Source organism: Clarias gariepinus, chromosome 28, assembly GCF_024256425.1.
Source record: "Clarias gariepinus isolate MV-2021 ecotype Netherlands chromosome 28, CGAR_prim_01v2, whole genome shotgun sequence".
NCBI lineage: Eukaryota > Metazoa > Chordata > Actinopteri > Siluriformes > Clariidae > Clarias > Clarias gariepinus.
The window spans coordinates 2,674,105-2,690,687 of NC_071127.1; positions in this window are offsets into that span (position 1 = coordinate 2,674,105).

The following is a 16,583-nucleotide window of genomic DNA, read 5'->3' on the forward strand; positions in this document are numbered from 1 at the left end:
AGTCAAGGAAAAAATCTTAAAATTTCTTGTGTCAGTAATGAGTCATGGCATGAGAAACTGTTGCGTCCACATTTTAGCAGAATTTATTATTATTTTCTTGATTTCAAAATGCAAAATAATTAAGCATGCAATTCATGATTTTGTATTTAACAAGTGCAAATCTCTATGGTAACTGACCAGTCAGGACCTCAAGGAGCAGATTTTATGAGTATGCATTAAGTATTCTACAGATATTGCAGTACATTTCTGTGTGTCAAATCATTTTATGTTGCAAATCCTGGACAATTGATTTTTAATGATTTCTATAAAACAGGGCATAACACACCCCTGGTTTTTATTTATTTTCAAGATAAGGTGATGTGAAGTAACCCCTATTTTTTTGAGTAACATACATACATGCAGACCTTGGGTTCTGGGGGGTCGAAAAGGGGTACCCCCAAAAAATGTTTTTTCAGAAATATCTCCATAACCACAGCAGATAGCCAAATTCCGATTGCAGAATCTGAATCTACATAAAAACTTACATAAATATTCATCTCCATATGACATATAGCAAGTGAGTTATCAAGGAAAAAAGGATTTCAAAAAGGGGCGTGGCATGTCTTAAAGCACTTTAAGGCCAAAAATTAAGATGGCTGCCATTTTTTAACGAGTGGAAGTTGGGACAAAAAAATTGGGGTTTTTTATTTTCATGGCAATATCAACAATTGGTGAAAAAATCAGCAAAATCTGAGAGGTGATGGTGGAAAATTTCTCTTTCATTGGTTGATTTGAGATGTAATTACTCTTCTGTAACTTCTAGACCTCCTCCCTGTCATTTCCAACCTTATCATCTTTCTACCTAGATACAGTGCATCTGGAAAGTATTCAAAGCACTTCACCTTTTCCCCATTTTGCTGTATTACAGCCTTATTCCAAAATGTATTAAAATGTATTGTTTTCCTCAAAATTATACAAACAATACCCCATAATGACAATGTAAAAAGAGTTTGTTTAAAATCTTTGCAAATTTATTAAAAGTAAAAAAAATTATAATAAAAAAGCATATGTACATACTGTAAGAATTCACACTCTTTGCCATGACCCTCAAAATTAAGCTCAGGTGCATCCTTTTTCCACTGATCATTTAGTGGTAAATTCAGTTGACTGGACAAGATTTGGAAAGACACACACCTGTCCATATAAGGTCCTATAGTTAACATTGCAAGTTAGAGCACAAACCAAGCTATGAAGTCCAGGGAATTGTCTGTAGCCCATTGGCCAAAGTAAGCAACTCGGGAAGAAGGGCCATAGTCAGGGAGGTAACCAAGAACCCAATGGTCACTCTGAAAGAGCTCCAGTGTTTCTCTGTGGAGAGAGGAGAAGCTTCCAGAAGAACAACCATGAAGTGCTGCAGAGATGGTTACTCATGGTTGATGTGGTGATTGGGTAAAATACTCTGTGTTACCACTAAGTGGTAAGTGATTTGAATGTACAAGGACAGACAGCTGTCTTGCATGTTGGTAAAGGAAATAACAGTTTTTCAGACAGAAGCCATTCCTCAGTAAAAGGCACATGACAGGAGCGCCTGGAGTTTGCCAAAAGGCACCTAAAGGACTCTTAGACCATGAAAAAAAAAAAAATTTTAACACCTTTGTCACCAATTACAGCCCCAAGTCAAATTCAAATCAAATTCAAATTTCATTTGTCACATAAACAGTCATAACCACTGTCAATTTCAACACCCACAGTCTCTAGCAGCCGCCGCCATTATTTGATGACTGAATCAAAAAGAAGATGCCTGGGAGAAAATAAAGATCAGTCGCCCTTTTGTGCATTATAAAAAAGTAACATACAACATTTGTCTAGAGAAGTGGCATGCACAAAACTTCAGAAGACCAGCCTTTACTCTGCATGTGCATCAGTAAGCCTTGGCCACCTATGACCCTGTTGCCAGTTCACCAGATTTTTTTCTTCTGAGCACTTTTCATAGGTCCTGTCCACTGCAGGCTGGGAACATCCCATAAAAGCTGCACGTTTGGATTTAATCTAATGCAGTCAAGACATTCCTATTTGGCCCTTGTCAGTCACTCAAATCCTTTTAAGCATTTTTTCCCCATCACATCAGCTTCAGAGACAAAATTTTCCCTTGCTACCTAATATGGCCCATCCACTTCCATATGCTGTTGTAACTGTAGCTAGTGTAACAAGGACACATTTTGATGTCTAGACGTCTGGGACCAAATCTATTTGCGATAACGATATTGATAATCTGTCATACATTATACAAGATGAGATGTGTGTGTTTAAAATGCATAGAACATTCTATAATGTTCTATGCATTTCACATTTTCTATAATGTTCTATGCATTTCACATTTACATAAAAAAAAAAAACTAAAGCATTACAACTCAGTGTATGTGTGTGTGCACGCAAGTGAGAGGCAGAGGCAGCGTGTGTATATGCAACTGAAAGCTCTGACATGTTAAGGCTTAAAATGGTTGATAACATTCCAAGATCCAAGTTTCTTTTGAGTTTTGAGACTACTTAAACACCATGAATACATGCAGCAAAATACGTATTGTCCTGGATAATGCTGATGTTTTAAGTTGTCATATGACCCAGCTCACTTTAGGAGATGTAATGCCTGAAGCTGAAAATGTTCTTGAAATAAGAGCAAGGCGAACTGCAGCTAGATGGGACAAAAGGTGTCGTAGGAAACTGCACAGGACGCTTCAAATTCAAATTTTATTTGTCACATACATACACAGTACAATATGCAGTGAAATGCGATGTCAGGAAAATAGGCCCCCTCAGCTTGCAAGAGGAAAGTGCTAAGGGGGCCTATTTTCTTTGACATCGTCTGTTTGAGGAGAAATTATGTGTAAGACAGTTCCCTTTCAAAGGCTACACTCGATGCTGCGTGAAAATGCTATGGGAACATCTTTTTGTGTTGCCGGTTGTGAAGCATGTGTGTGTCAAACACGCCAAATTTTGGCATATATAACCTCGGTCAGGTGACGTCATCTGATGAAGCGCAGGTTATAAACAGGAGTGAACCGGAAACATTCCTCAGATCCTTTTGTCTTCAAAGGATTGAATATTGTGTTTGCGTGTGATGTGTGCAAGCAAATTAAAAAATATTAACTTACCAATATGGTGAAGTTGGTTAGGAGATCCATGCCTCCGCTCTTTCGGAGCGCGATTTCCACACCGTTGTTTCAACGCATTCCTGGGTTAAACAGTGCAATCTGGCAGACATGCACGAGACGGGAATCCCCCTTTCTCTCGCGTCCTCGCCGGATCAGGAAGTTTTCCGTCCACTTCTCAAGCGCGCTCCGGCGCTTTTTTTGAATGGATAGGAAAGACTTACTCTCGCTTCCGCAGTAAGTAACGCATGCGATCGAGCGATTGCATTTCGTATTTGGCCATGGAAGCGGGATTTCCCCAAGCGCTCGGAATTTGTTTTTTTTTTAATACGACAGATTGCTGTCGGGTGGCCGGGGGGAGGAGCCTCGGATAAACGGCGCTCTCTCTCTCTCCCTTCTTTCTTGGCAACCTTCACGACGGGTTTACCCTTTTATGGAATAGCCTTATTTATCCCATGTTTTCATGCCATCATCTTCCAATTATTTGAATGTTGTTGATGCCAAGGCGTGGTTATATGATGATGTCCCAGTTGGAAGAGACGCTTGGGTTATCTCTCTCCTGGGACATCATCCTTTCTGAAAAGAAGCATACACTCTTCAACAAGCCGTGTAGACTGACATCTTCCCTGGTGGGGAAGAGCTTCAGGCAGCTGATCAGGCTGGTGCTCTACTGCACACCATGGCGGTTTTGCAGGCTTACCAGGCTGACCTGCTGAAAGACTTGAGCACTGGCGGGGCTCTACAACGTCGTTCCTGGAATTACGCTGAGCCACAGACCTGTCTCTTCGTGCAACAAAGCAGACGGTCCATGCTATCGGCTGTTTATGGCTGCGATAGTGTTCCGCAGAGTTACCTGTGGCTAAATCTCACTGGAGAATCAAGGATAAGGATCGTGCATTCCTCCTTGATGCCCCATCTCGCCCTCTGGCCTGTTTGGTGACGGTGTTAACGTCGCCACTAGGTTCGAGAGGCGAAATCATATGAACAAGCCTTCGGGAAAGTCCTTCCACGCCATTGCCAATATCAAACCTCCCCTTTATCTCTAAGATTCTGGAAAAGATAGTAGCGGAGAAGCTATGCTCATATCTACATAGAAATGGCATACATGAACTGTATCAGTCAGGATTTAGGTCTCATTACAGCACAGAGACAGCACTCGTTAAAGTAGTAAATTACCTCCTATTGGCCTCTGATCAGGGTTGTGTAACTATGCTTGTATTACTCGACCTCAGTGCAGCTTTTGACACCATTGATCACGCTATTCTTCTTCACAGATTAGAAAATGTAGTAGGAATTAAGGGTACAGCCCTCTCCTGGCTCAGATCCTATCTGACTCATCGTTATCAGTATGTAGACTTAAATGGTGATTATTCTGCATGTTCTCTAGTGGAGTTTGGCGTTCCGCAGGGTTCAGTTTTAGGTCCACTGCTTCGTCTGGGCAACATAATCCGTAAGCATCATATTAGTTTTCATTGTTATGCTGACGACACACAGTTATATGTCTCAGCAAAATCTGCTGAGAAAAAACAGCTTACTAAAGTTGAGCAATGTGTGCAGGACATAAGAAATTGGATGCTAATTAACTTCCTTCTGCTAAATCCGGATAAGACAGAAGTTCTAGTCATAGGACTGCATACAGCTAGGAGTAAAATTTTAGATCACACCATAATTTTAGATGGCCCTTCTGTTCCATTAAGTGCAAAAGTGAAAGACCTTGGTGTAATTATTGATTCCAGCCTTTCATTTAAAGCTCATGTAGATAATATTACCAGGATAGCATTCTTTTACCTCAGAAATATTGCCAAGATAATTCAATTCAATTCAATTTTATTTGTATAGCGCTTTTAGCAATTTTCATTGCCGCAAAGCAGCTTTATGCAATCAAAAGAATTATTTAAGTTTGTATGAAATGTGAATTTGTATGAATCAAAATGGTCAGTTTGTCCCTTGTGAGCAAGCCGAGGGCGACAGTGGCAAGGAAAAACTCCCTGAGATGGTAATAGGAAGAAACCTTGAGAGGAACCAGACTCAACAGGGAACCCATCCTCATTTGGGTGAAACAGAAGGCAGTAAATGATCTGCATTTATAAAGTGTGTAGGGTGGGAGGCTATAATATCTGATGTTAATTGATGTTAATATGGAGTCTAGGTAGTTATTGAAGACCCAGGTAGACTTGTAAGAAGTTCCAGTCCTGAACTATCGAACTGTCAAGTCCCCAGAGAAACAGTTGCCAACACCAGTCGAGGCCATTTTCTAGGTAGAGAGAATCATCCCCAGACACATCCCAGAGAGACACACGGGGCATCCATGTGACGAGATCTTCAGCCAGAAGTGGGGCACCAGGATGGGTCAGACAGGTCCGGAGGGCAGAGGGAGTCTGGATCACTGGCAGCTCGGGAACGACATGTGTAGCTCGACAGAGGGAGAGAAAGAGTGAAAGGGGGAGACAGGAGGAGAGAGAAACTTTATGTGTCAAGAGTAGTATTTTAAAATCAGTGCGAAATTTCACAGGAAGCCAATGCAGTGAAGATAAGATAGGGGTGATGTGCTCATATCTTCTGGTTCTAGTGAGGACTCTCGCTGCTGCATTCTGGACTAGCTGAAGCTTATTTATGCATCTAGCTGAACAACTAGACAGTATGGCATTACAATAGTCCAACCTAGAGGTGATAAAAGCATGAACTAGTTTTTCTGCATCAAAAAAGATAAGAAATTTATTGTCGCTAAACGATGCAGAAAAACTAGTTCATGCTTTTATCACCTCTAGGATGCAGCAGCCAGAGTCCTCACTAGAACCAGAAGATATGAGCACATAACCCCTATCTTATCTTCACTGCATTGGCTTCCTGTGAAATTTTGCATTAATTTTAAAATACTACTCTTGACATATAAAGTATTAAATGGAATCACGCCGCAGTACCTGAGCGAACTGCTAGTGTCTTACGAACCGCCACGCCTACTTCGATCAAAGGATGCAGGCTGCTTGTCAGTACCGCGTAGGGTTGTGCCGATAGACGATACTATTGTGTATCGACGATAGTCTCGTCTATCGACGATAGTCAGCTATATGGACAATACAGATGTCGCCATTAAAAACCCACGTTTCAAGAAAAGGAATCCCGTGACTTGCCACGGCTGCGCACGGCAAGCTGTGAAAATGCCCTTCATTACCTGTATGGGGCAGTCGTGTTTCAGTCTGAAGTATTGTGTGTCTACTGAAGCCGAAAATGTGTTCTCTCTCCTAGTCACCCATTGACAGCAAGCGACAGAGCTCATAAACATGTCGAGCTCAAACTGTAAATACTGATAAGTATTAATTCTTCATTTTCTTCTCTCCTTCAATGATGATACTTCTTCGACGGCGCTTTCTTCATTCAGTATAATTATTATTAGTAGTACTGCTCCGAATTTATTATTGTGATTTTTCCTTATTATTATTGTAACGCACCCGCACGTGTGTGCAAAAAAACTACAATGAGGTATGATATGTTAGCCTAAAACAATTGTTTTATTGTGTTTATGCGCCTTTAAATATACACTAAACAATAAACACTGCCTTGTGCAAAGTGAAAGTGAGTTGCGCGTGCAACTTTTTGATCAAAAGGCTGATAAACGCGTGCGCAGATATGAGCACATTTATCGATAAAACAACAGACATGAAATGAAAAAATAACCACAAAAATATGTACTACTCTCTGAATACAACGCGACAGCACGCAGAATCCCTGGGCTTTGACTACTATCGTGTATCGGCGATCTTACAGGCTGACGATAGGACGATATGACAATGGGCATATCGCGCAACCCTAGTACCGCGTATTATAAAAATACAGCTGGGGGCAAAGCTTTTTCTTACAAAGCCCCAAAATTATGGAATAGTCTTCCAAATAGTGTTCAGGACTCAAACATAGTCTCAGTGTTTAAGTCCAGGCTAAAAACCTATTTATTTAGCCAAGCATTTTTATAAATAGATTTGCCTTAGGTAAAGGAGCAGATCTGGGGGACTCATGGACGTAGAGTATTATGGTGAACTGGTATGTTTAGATGCTGTCTTCCTCACTCTCATTGATCACTCAGGTTTGCTGACGGTAAGGTGATTGTTTGCTTTACATCTCAGGAAGCCCTCATGTTTGTGTTTCCTTCTGGCTCTCCCTTTTAGTTATGCTGTCATAGTTAGTCCTGCCGGAGTCTCTGCTTGCACTCTACAGTTAATATACATTCACATTATACATTGTGTGACTGTGACCATACCTAACTGCCATCTCTCCTCTTCTTCTCTTTCTACACATGTCGTTCCTGAGCTGCCAGTGATCGAGACTCCCTCTGTCCCCTGGACCTGTCTGACCCATCCTGGTGCCAGCTTCTGGATAAAGATCTCGTCACATGGAGGCCCCGTTTGTCTCTTTGGGATGCGTCTGGTGTCTGGGGATGATTCTCTTTACCTAGAAGATGGTTCTGGCCTTGACTGGTGTTGGCAACTGTTTCTCTGGGGACTTGACAGTTCGATAGTTCAGGACTGGAACTTCCTACAAGTCTACCTGGGTCTTCAATAACTACCTGGACTCCATATTAACATCAATTAACATCAGCTATTATGGCTGAACTGCCTGCCACCTAACACACTGTATAAATGCAGATAATTTACTGCTTTCTGTTTCACCCAAATGAGGATGGGTTGCCTGTTGAGTCTGGTTCCTCTCAAGGTTTGTTCCTATTACCATCTCAGGGAGTTTTTCCTTTCCACTGTCGCCCTCGGCTTGCTCACCAGGGACAAACTGACCATTTTGATTCATACAAATTCAGATTTCATACAAACTTAAATAATTCTTTTGATTGTGTAAAGCTGCTTTGCAGCAATGACAATTGCTAAAAGCGCTATACAAATAAAATTTTATTGAATTAAACTGATTGCACTCAGACCAAAGGGGGCTGAATAATTACGCACACCCCACTTTGCAGTTATTTATTTGTAAAGAATGTTTGGAATTATGTATGATTTTCGTTCCACTTCTTAAGTGTACACCACTTTGTATTGGTCCTTCATGTGGAATTCCAATAAAATTTATTCATGTTTGTGGCTGTAATGTGACAAAATGTGGAAAAGTTCATGGGGGCCGAATACTTTTGCAAGCCACCGTAGTACGATATGCAGTGAAATGCTTAGACAACTGCCCGTGACCTTAAAATAAAAGACTATGAATAGGAAATACATTTAAAAAAAAAGAAAATAGAAGGTTAAAGAACTTAACTAAGAAAGAATAAAATTAAATTAAATATAAAATGTAAATAAAATAACTGTACAGTACAAAATATACAATATAAGAAAATATATGAATAAAATATAGAAGCATAAGAAAAACAGCTGTACAATATAAAAAATGGAAATGTCCAGGGGGTGTGCAAATGTGCCCGAAAGAGTAATGATTGACATATCCACATATTTAAAGTGCCTTGTGTATCAGGGAAACAGAACGTCCAGGGGGTGTGCAAATATGCTTGAAAGTGATTTATTTAAAGGGACTTGTGATAGAGTAATTTAGCTAATGTCCACTAATGTGCAATTGTGCAGTGGCCATTACTGTAAATGAATGTCCAGAATGTCCAGAGTGAGTGCAAAAACCATATGTGTGGATGTGCAAAATGGATCAGTACTGTGTGGTGTACTGATTAAGAAAGCTTATCGCCTGCGGGAGGAAGCTCTTCCTCAGTCTCTCTGTGTTGGTTTTCAGGGAGCGGAATCGCTTTCCTGACCGCAGCAGAAATAACAGTCCATTGCTGGCATGGCTGAGGTCCTTTACTATCTTCCTGGCCTTGGTCCAGCACCGCTTGCTATTAAGTGCAGGTCAGGGAGTTTGGTGCGGATGATGCGTCGGCTGATCGCACCACCCTCTGTATAGCACATCTGTCCTGCATGGTGCTGTTTCCGAACCAGGTCGTGATGTTTCCCATCAGGATGTCCTCTATGGTGCAGGAGTAAAAGTTCCCAGTCTGAAGTCCCTCAAGCGTCCGACGGTGGTAGAGACGCTGTCGGGTCTTTTTTACCACAGTGTTGACGTGACAGGACCATGACAGGTCCTGCATGATGTGAACACAGAAGTATTTGAAGCTGTCCACTCTCTCCATTGGGCTCTTTTCGATGATTGGGATCTGGTAGTTCCTCTCCTACTTAGTGCTGAAGTCCACTATCAACTCCTTTGTCTTACTGACCTAGGAGGAGGTAGTTCCTCCAGCACCAGTTCTCCAGATTCCCAATTTCCTTCAGGTAAGCCCACCACGACGATGGCATCAGCAAACTTAATGATGGTGGTGGAGCTGGTAGTGTCTACACAGTCATATGTGTACAAAGAGTACAGCAGGGGGCTCAGATCACAACCCTGGGGGGCCTTAGAGATCTACTGGCACAGAGATGAGCTGAGTCCCAGGTGCTCCAGCTTGGTGGTGAGTGTGGATTGAAAAATTATGGTATTAAATGCTGAGCTGTAGTCGATGAAGAGCATTTTAACATAATTCCCCCTCCTATTGTCCAGGTAAGTGAGTGATGTGTGGAGGAGGTGAGAGATGGCATCGTCAGTCGAACGATTTGGATGGTAAGCGAACTGTAGTGGGTCAAGTGGGTCTTGTAGAGAAGAAATCATGAAGACCTTGACCAGCCGCTCAAAGCACTTTATCACTACTGAGGTGAGGGCCACTACGGCGCGATAGCCATTGAGGAAAAGCAGGATGGGGTTTCTTTGGGACAGGAACAATGATGGACTCTTTTAAACATGTGGGGATCACCAACTGAGATAAAGAGAGGTTGAATATCTCTGTTAACACAGGTGCTAGCTGGTCTGCGCAGGCTCTGAAGATAGAGCCTGAGATGCGGTCTGGTCCTGCTGCTTTCCTGGTGTTCACTCTCTTGAAGGCTCTCCTCACGTCATGCTCGGAGATGATAAACGCGTTACCGGTGCTGGCAGTGTCTTTCTGTCTGCAGGCGTTAGCGCCGCTAGCATTAGCATCGCTAGCATTTTTAGCTGCAGCCTCGAAGCGAGCATAGAAAGTGTTCAGCTTGTCTGCCAGAGCCACGTCCGCGTTTGTCATACCGGATGTTGGTGTTTTATAGTCCGTTATTGTTCTTAGTCCCTGCCACAGGCTTCTAGAGTCACTCTGTTGGAGTTGTGACTCTAGTTTCCTTCCGTAGCGCTGCTTCGCCTCTTTCACCACTTTCCTCATGTTATAAGCCTTGTACGGGTCCATGTCCCCCGACGCAAGTCCCGTGTTGCAGGCAGTGGTGTGAAATCTCAGAGCGTTGCGGATGGTTTTATCCACCCACGGCTTCCGGTTGTAAAAACGTTCTTATAGTCTTTTTCTCCACTGTATCATCTGCTAGTTTCCCAATGAATCCCACAACAGCTTCCGTAAACACGCTGATGTCATCATCGGAGCTGTTTCTGAACATGTCCCAGTCTGCGTCATTGAGTGCATCCTGTAACGTGGCCACCGATTGGTCCATCCAGCGCGCGACCTCCCTCTGAACCGGAACTTTCTGTTTCAGCCTTTGTTTGTATTTTGGCATGAGGAAGATGACGGTGTGGTCAGATTTACCAAACGCTGGACGAGATTGTGCCCTGTAGACGTCCAAAATGAAATCAATTGGATTCATAAAAAGAAAGTGGAACTTTGGTAGACTGTGTGAGATTTTAGATAATCCTGTAATATTTTATCAAGTAAAACCCAACCACACCTTTGTTCCACAGACTGATGTCCACCTCTTGGCGTCTTTCTGACACATAAAGACAAACAGGTTTAAGACTGACTAAGCAAAAATATAAATGTGTTCTCAGTGTTCCCCCTCAACAAAAAAATCTTATTTAGCGCCCAGCCACATCTGAATGACTTAAAACATTGTCACAAACTTAAAATTAGTTTTACAGTGAGAAAAAATAAATGGAAGAGAAAAACTGTTTTCTCAATTACTAATGCTGAGTTCTTGGACTTCTCCCTCTTCCCCTTTCCCAGAGTCTTCTCTGATGTTATAAGTAGAACACTGGAAAGGAAAAAGAGCTCCTCTCGATCTTCTCTCTCGTGTAAGGGCTGATGGACGACTACAGAAACAAACACAGGACGTTTACAGCCGAATCATTTTATTCGCTTCTTAACCCCTCTCACATTGTGAAGTGTTACACATTAAGAAATCAACTTGCACTTATATGGTCTATAGTTATACTGGGCTATACATTTACAACTGAATCCAATGCTAGCAGTGGGCTAACTCCAGTTAATCTAGTTAGCATGCTAATGATATAGCGGTTAATATTAGAAAGCACGCACACATTTAGGACAATGCCCTTGACACCGCATAGCGATACAATACAATAACTAGTTAAATAACTTATATAATATTTCATGTTGTAAAATAATAAAAGTTACTTAAGATCCCACTCACCTCCTAACTGAATGATTTGGCAGGACCATCACTCAGTTTCGGCTGTGTTTCTCCCCCATGACACCCCCCTCTTCTAGATTCTTCCAACTGGGCAAGTTTTCTTGGCCTTTATCAGCTGTCGTTTCGGTTAGCACGCGCATCTCTAAATGCATGTAGCCTGCGCATGCTGTATCGAGCGCTCTAGTTCAAACTCTGGCTGAGGAATAGATGCGATCTTGCAGTCTCTTGGTTGGTAAAGACAAGTCGTACAGTTGTGCATATTTAAGCACTTCTCAGTTTTATAATGGAAGAGTATAAGAGGAAGACGTTATTGTTTTCCTTGTACACACGCTATTTGCTTCTACCTGCTTCCAGCTGTTTCTGTTTCACAGATTTTGCCTGTGGCTGAAAATAAGATGACCCTGGCATTCTTAAATAAACCAAGGATTAAAAATCACAAATTACAAATGAGATACACATCACTTCACTTTAAGGATTTAGTAGGATCCTATATTTCTTGAACCAAACAATAAACATATTATTATATATTATATAATATAATAATAATAATAATAATAATAATAGAATAACCTAGTCAGGTCAACAGCTACTGCAGTACAGGACTGCAGAAATTCAGTGCAGAATAACTGCAGTTACTGCAGGTAATAACCTTGACACAAGACTTTTTTTAGCAATGAACTGTTCGATAACTACAGTTACAGAATCATATTTTAATACAACTGCATTTACTTGAATTAGTATTGAATAAATAGTACTTCATTGTACTTCACTAACCTGCAGTTATTTTTTTATAATGATCAACGTTACAGAATCATCCCACACGGAAAAAACCTATATAAACATATAGGTTTTAATATAGGTTTTTAATATATGTGACGTATATAAAATTGGCCGTTTTCCTATATTATATGTACATATATGTACATACAGTGGTGTGAAAAACTATTTGCCCCCTTCCTGATTTCTTATTCTTTTGCATGTTTGTCACACAAAATGTTTCTGATCTTCAAACACATTTAACTATTAGTCAAAGATAACACAAGTAAACACAAAATGCAGTTTTTAAATGATGGTTTTTATTATTTAGGGACAAAAAAAATACAAACCGTCATGGCCCTGTGTGAAAAAGTAATTGCCCCCTAAACCTAATAACTGGTTGGGCCATCCTTGTCAGCAATAACTGCAATCAAGCATTTGCGATAACTTGCAACAAGTCTTTTAAAGTGCTCTGGAGGAATTTTGGCCCACTCATCTTTGCAGAATTGTTGTAATTCAGCTTTATTTGAGGGTTTTCTAGCATGAACTGCCTTTTTAAGGTCATGCCACAACATCTCAATAGGATTCAGGTCAGGACTTTGACTAGGCCACTCCAAAGTCTTCATTTTGTTTTTCTTCAGCCATTCAGAGGTGGATTTGCTGGTGTGTTTTGGGTCATTGTCCTGCTGCAGCACCCAAGATCGCTTCAGCTTGAGTTGACGAACAGATGGCCGGACATTCTCCTTCAGGATTTTTTAGTAGACAGTAAAATTCATGGTTCCATCTATCACAGCAAGCCTTCCAGGTCCTGAAGCAGCAAAACAACCCCAGACCATCACACTACCACCACCATATTTTACTGTTGGTATGATGTTCTTTTTCTGAAATGCTGTGTTACTTTTACACCAGATGTAACGGGACACGCACCTTCCAAAAGGTTCAACTTTTGTCTCGTCGGTCCATAAGGTGTTTTCCCAAAAGTCTTGGCAATCATTGAGATGTTTTTTAGCAAAATTGAGACAAGCCTTTATGTTCTTTTTGCTTAAAAGTGGTTTGCGTTTAGTCTCTTTCTTATGGTGGAGTCGTGAACACTGACCTTAATTGAGGCAAGTGAGGCCTGCAGTTCTTTAGATGTTGTCCTGGGGTCTTTTGTGGCCTCTCGGATAAGTTGTCTCTGCGCTCTTGGGGTAATTTTGGTCGGCCGGCCACTCCTGGGAAGGTTCACCACTGTTCCATGTTTTTGCCATTTGTGGATAATGGCTCTCACTGTGGTTCGCTGGAGTCCCAAAGCTTTAAAAATGGCTTTATAACCTTTACCAGACTTATGGTTTTCAATTACTTTTGTTCTCATTTGTTCCTGAATTTCTTTGGATCTTGGCATGATGTCTAGCTTTTGAGGTGCTTTTGGTCTACTTCTCTGTGTCAGGTAGCTCTTATTTAAGTGATTTCTTAATTGAAACAGGTGTGGCAGTAATCAGGCCTGGGGGTGACTACAGAAATTGAACTCAGGTGTGATTACCACAGTTAAGTTATTTTTTAACAAGAGGGGCAATCACTTTTTCACACAGGGCCATGTAGATTTGGAGTTTTTTTTTTCTCCCTTAATAACGTGAACCTTCATTTAAAAACTGCATTTTGTGTTCAGTTATGTTATCTTTGACTAATAGTTAACGGTTTTTGATGAGCAGAAACATTTAACTGTGACAAACATGCAAAAGAATAAGAAATCAGGAAGGGGGCAAATAGTTTTTCACACCACTGTATATGCGTGCATATATGTATCTATATAGACATATATGTGACATATATAAAATTGGCCGTTTTTCTATATTATATGTACATATGTGCGTGCATATATGTACCTATATAGGTACATGTATTCACGTATTTATGCATGCATATATGTATGCATTACTAAAATCTAGGTAAACATATAGGTGCATATATGCATAAATATATATATATATATATATATATATATATATATATATTATTTTTTTAAGAACAATTAAATAGTAAAAGAACAAAAATATAGTACAAGAACAAAAATATAGTACAAGAACAAAAATAAGACAAAAAACTCAACAGAAAGAAAAAATATAATATATTTTGAGGACCTTCTCAGCTCCGTGAGCTTTGAATTGATAGAAGTGCCTGTCTGCCCTCGGGTGGCTGCCGGCCACTTCTTCAATGTAGCATCTAGAGAAGACAAAAATAATAAGATTCAATTTAATTCAATTTTATTTATATAGCATGCCTGGGTGCTTTTAACAATGGTCATTGTCTCAATGCAGCCTCACAAAAATGAAAGAAATTCATTAAAAAATAATAATTAATAAAAAACAATTAATAAAAAATATATATATATAAAATAAAATAATAATAAAAAAATAATAATAATAATAATAAATTGTGTATGTGTGAGACAGTATAATAATAATAAATGATTTATTAAAACTTCAGACGACAACAATTAGTGCCACAAGGTTATTTGCTACACTATATGTTCTACAAAATAGAGGACTACACACCTTATAGCGCAACACTCCAAAAATGTGGCTTTAAAGGAAAGGTAGGATTAAGAAGTGAGCAAGCGATGAATTAGTATATAGGTCCCAAGCAGATACAGTAACAATAATGGGTGCCCTACCTTATGCAGTCTCCAATGCCTAATAAACGCGACCAGCTGCTCCCCATTCCCTCTGGTTGGCTTTCAACCTTAAAGTAATATTTCAAAATTATTATTAAAGGGGGGTAAAATGAAGGTGGAGAAAGCAAGAGTTTTTTTATATACACATCATGTTTTCTTGAGGTTCAAGATAATACAAAAAAAGCGATGGCCTGCACACAAACATAATTTATTCCACAGAACATGACTGACTTGTTTTGTTTTTTTTCAAGGACAGAAGAGATTAGGAACATGTTTTGTACCATTCAGGTTGCAGCTCCGAGTCTCCAAGTCGAAGGTGCCCAGCAGCAGATTCCACACCATGGCAGTAGCAGAGGTGGCGAGGCGGGCTGCTCTCCACGCTTCTGCCTGGCAAAACACCCCAGAGCCCTTTCAATCTGAAAAATAATTTCACATCACAATATTAATTTATTGGCAACTTTTAAAAACTTTTTCATGTTTCATACTGATTCTTGCTTAGCTTCCCAATAGTTAATAGGATTTTATGTATAAATGCAGATTAATGATAAAGATATGAAACAGTGTTATAAGCTAACCAAAACAGAGCCAAATACATATTAGCAACCATAATCTAAAGCTATTCAAAACAAGGGAAAATACATTAGAACATTTTTAAACATCTGTAAACTCCATAAGGCATTAGCTTAGCCACCGGGAAATATCATGTTTGTGCTACATACAGAAAGGCAGCATGTTAGCATGATTTACCTAAACTATGTAAATGGCATTGAAAGCCAATGTGTCACACAAGTTGACAAGAGCTAGCTGAAGTGAGGAAAATATTTACTAATATTAGTTTAATATTATCAGAATAAGAGTTATATAAGACTTAATAACTTACCCAGTGTGTCCTCCTGGATTCTCTCTTCAAAATGCTCCTGTTCGTCGTCAGGGCCACACAGTCTTCTTCTGAGGTAAATGTAAACTCCTCCCACTTTCCAGAACATTCTGAAGAGTTTCCTTGTCATCTTCCAAACGTGCAAAAAACTGAATCTGTGTGTAAACTCAAGCCTGTCTTTGTGTGTGTGTGTTTTTCATGCCGGTGTCCGGGGGCGTGGCCTAGTATGTAAATTAGCCGGACTGATTTCCGTGTGATTGGCGTGTGGGCGTGTCCTGCCTCGGGTCATTAGCAGATAATGAAGTGCGACAGAAATTCTAAAATGTGTATAACTATAGTTAAATTCCATAACATGCCAATTACATGTGATACCAATTTCACGTGTTCGCACATAAGTTTTTTTCTTTTTTTTCTTTAGTTCTTAGTTATTGCCTTGATAATAGAAAATATGAGCACATCATGTATGACAGTTGCCAAAGTGAGATATGAGCTAAAATGACCAGATCCTGCCATGAGCTATATAGGAGACATATCTTGTATGTACATATAGGGCTTATATGTGGATATAAAGAAGCAATACAGGAGACCTATATGGCCTGTATATGCACATATATGCACCTCAAATTTGCCTATATGCAGCATATATATTATCATAGATATACATATATACTGCATATAGGCTTCGCATATGCGCATATATCCTCATGTAGGTTCTTTCCATGTGGGATATTTCAATACAACTGCAT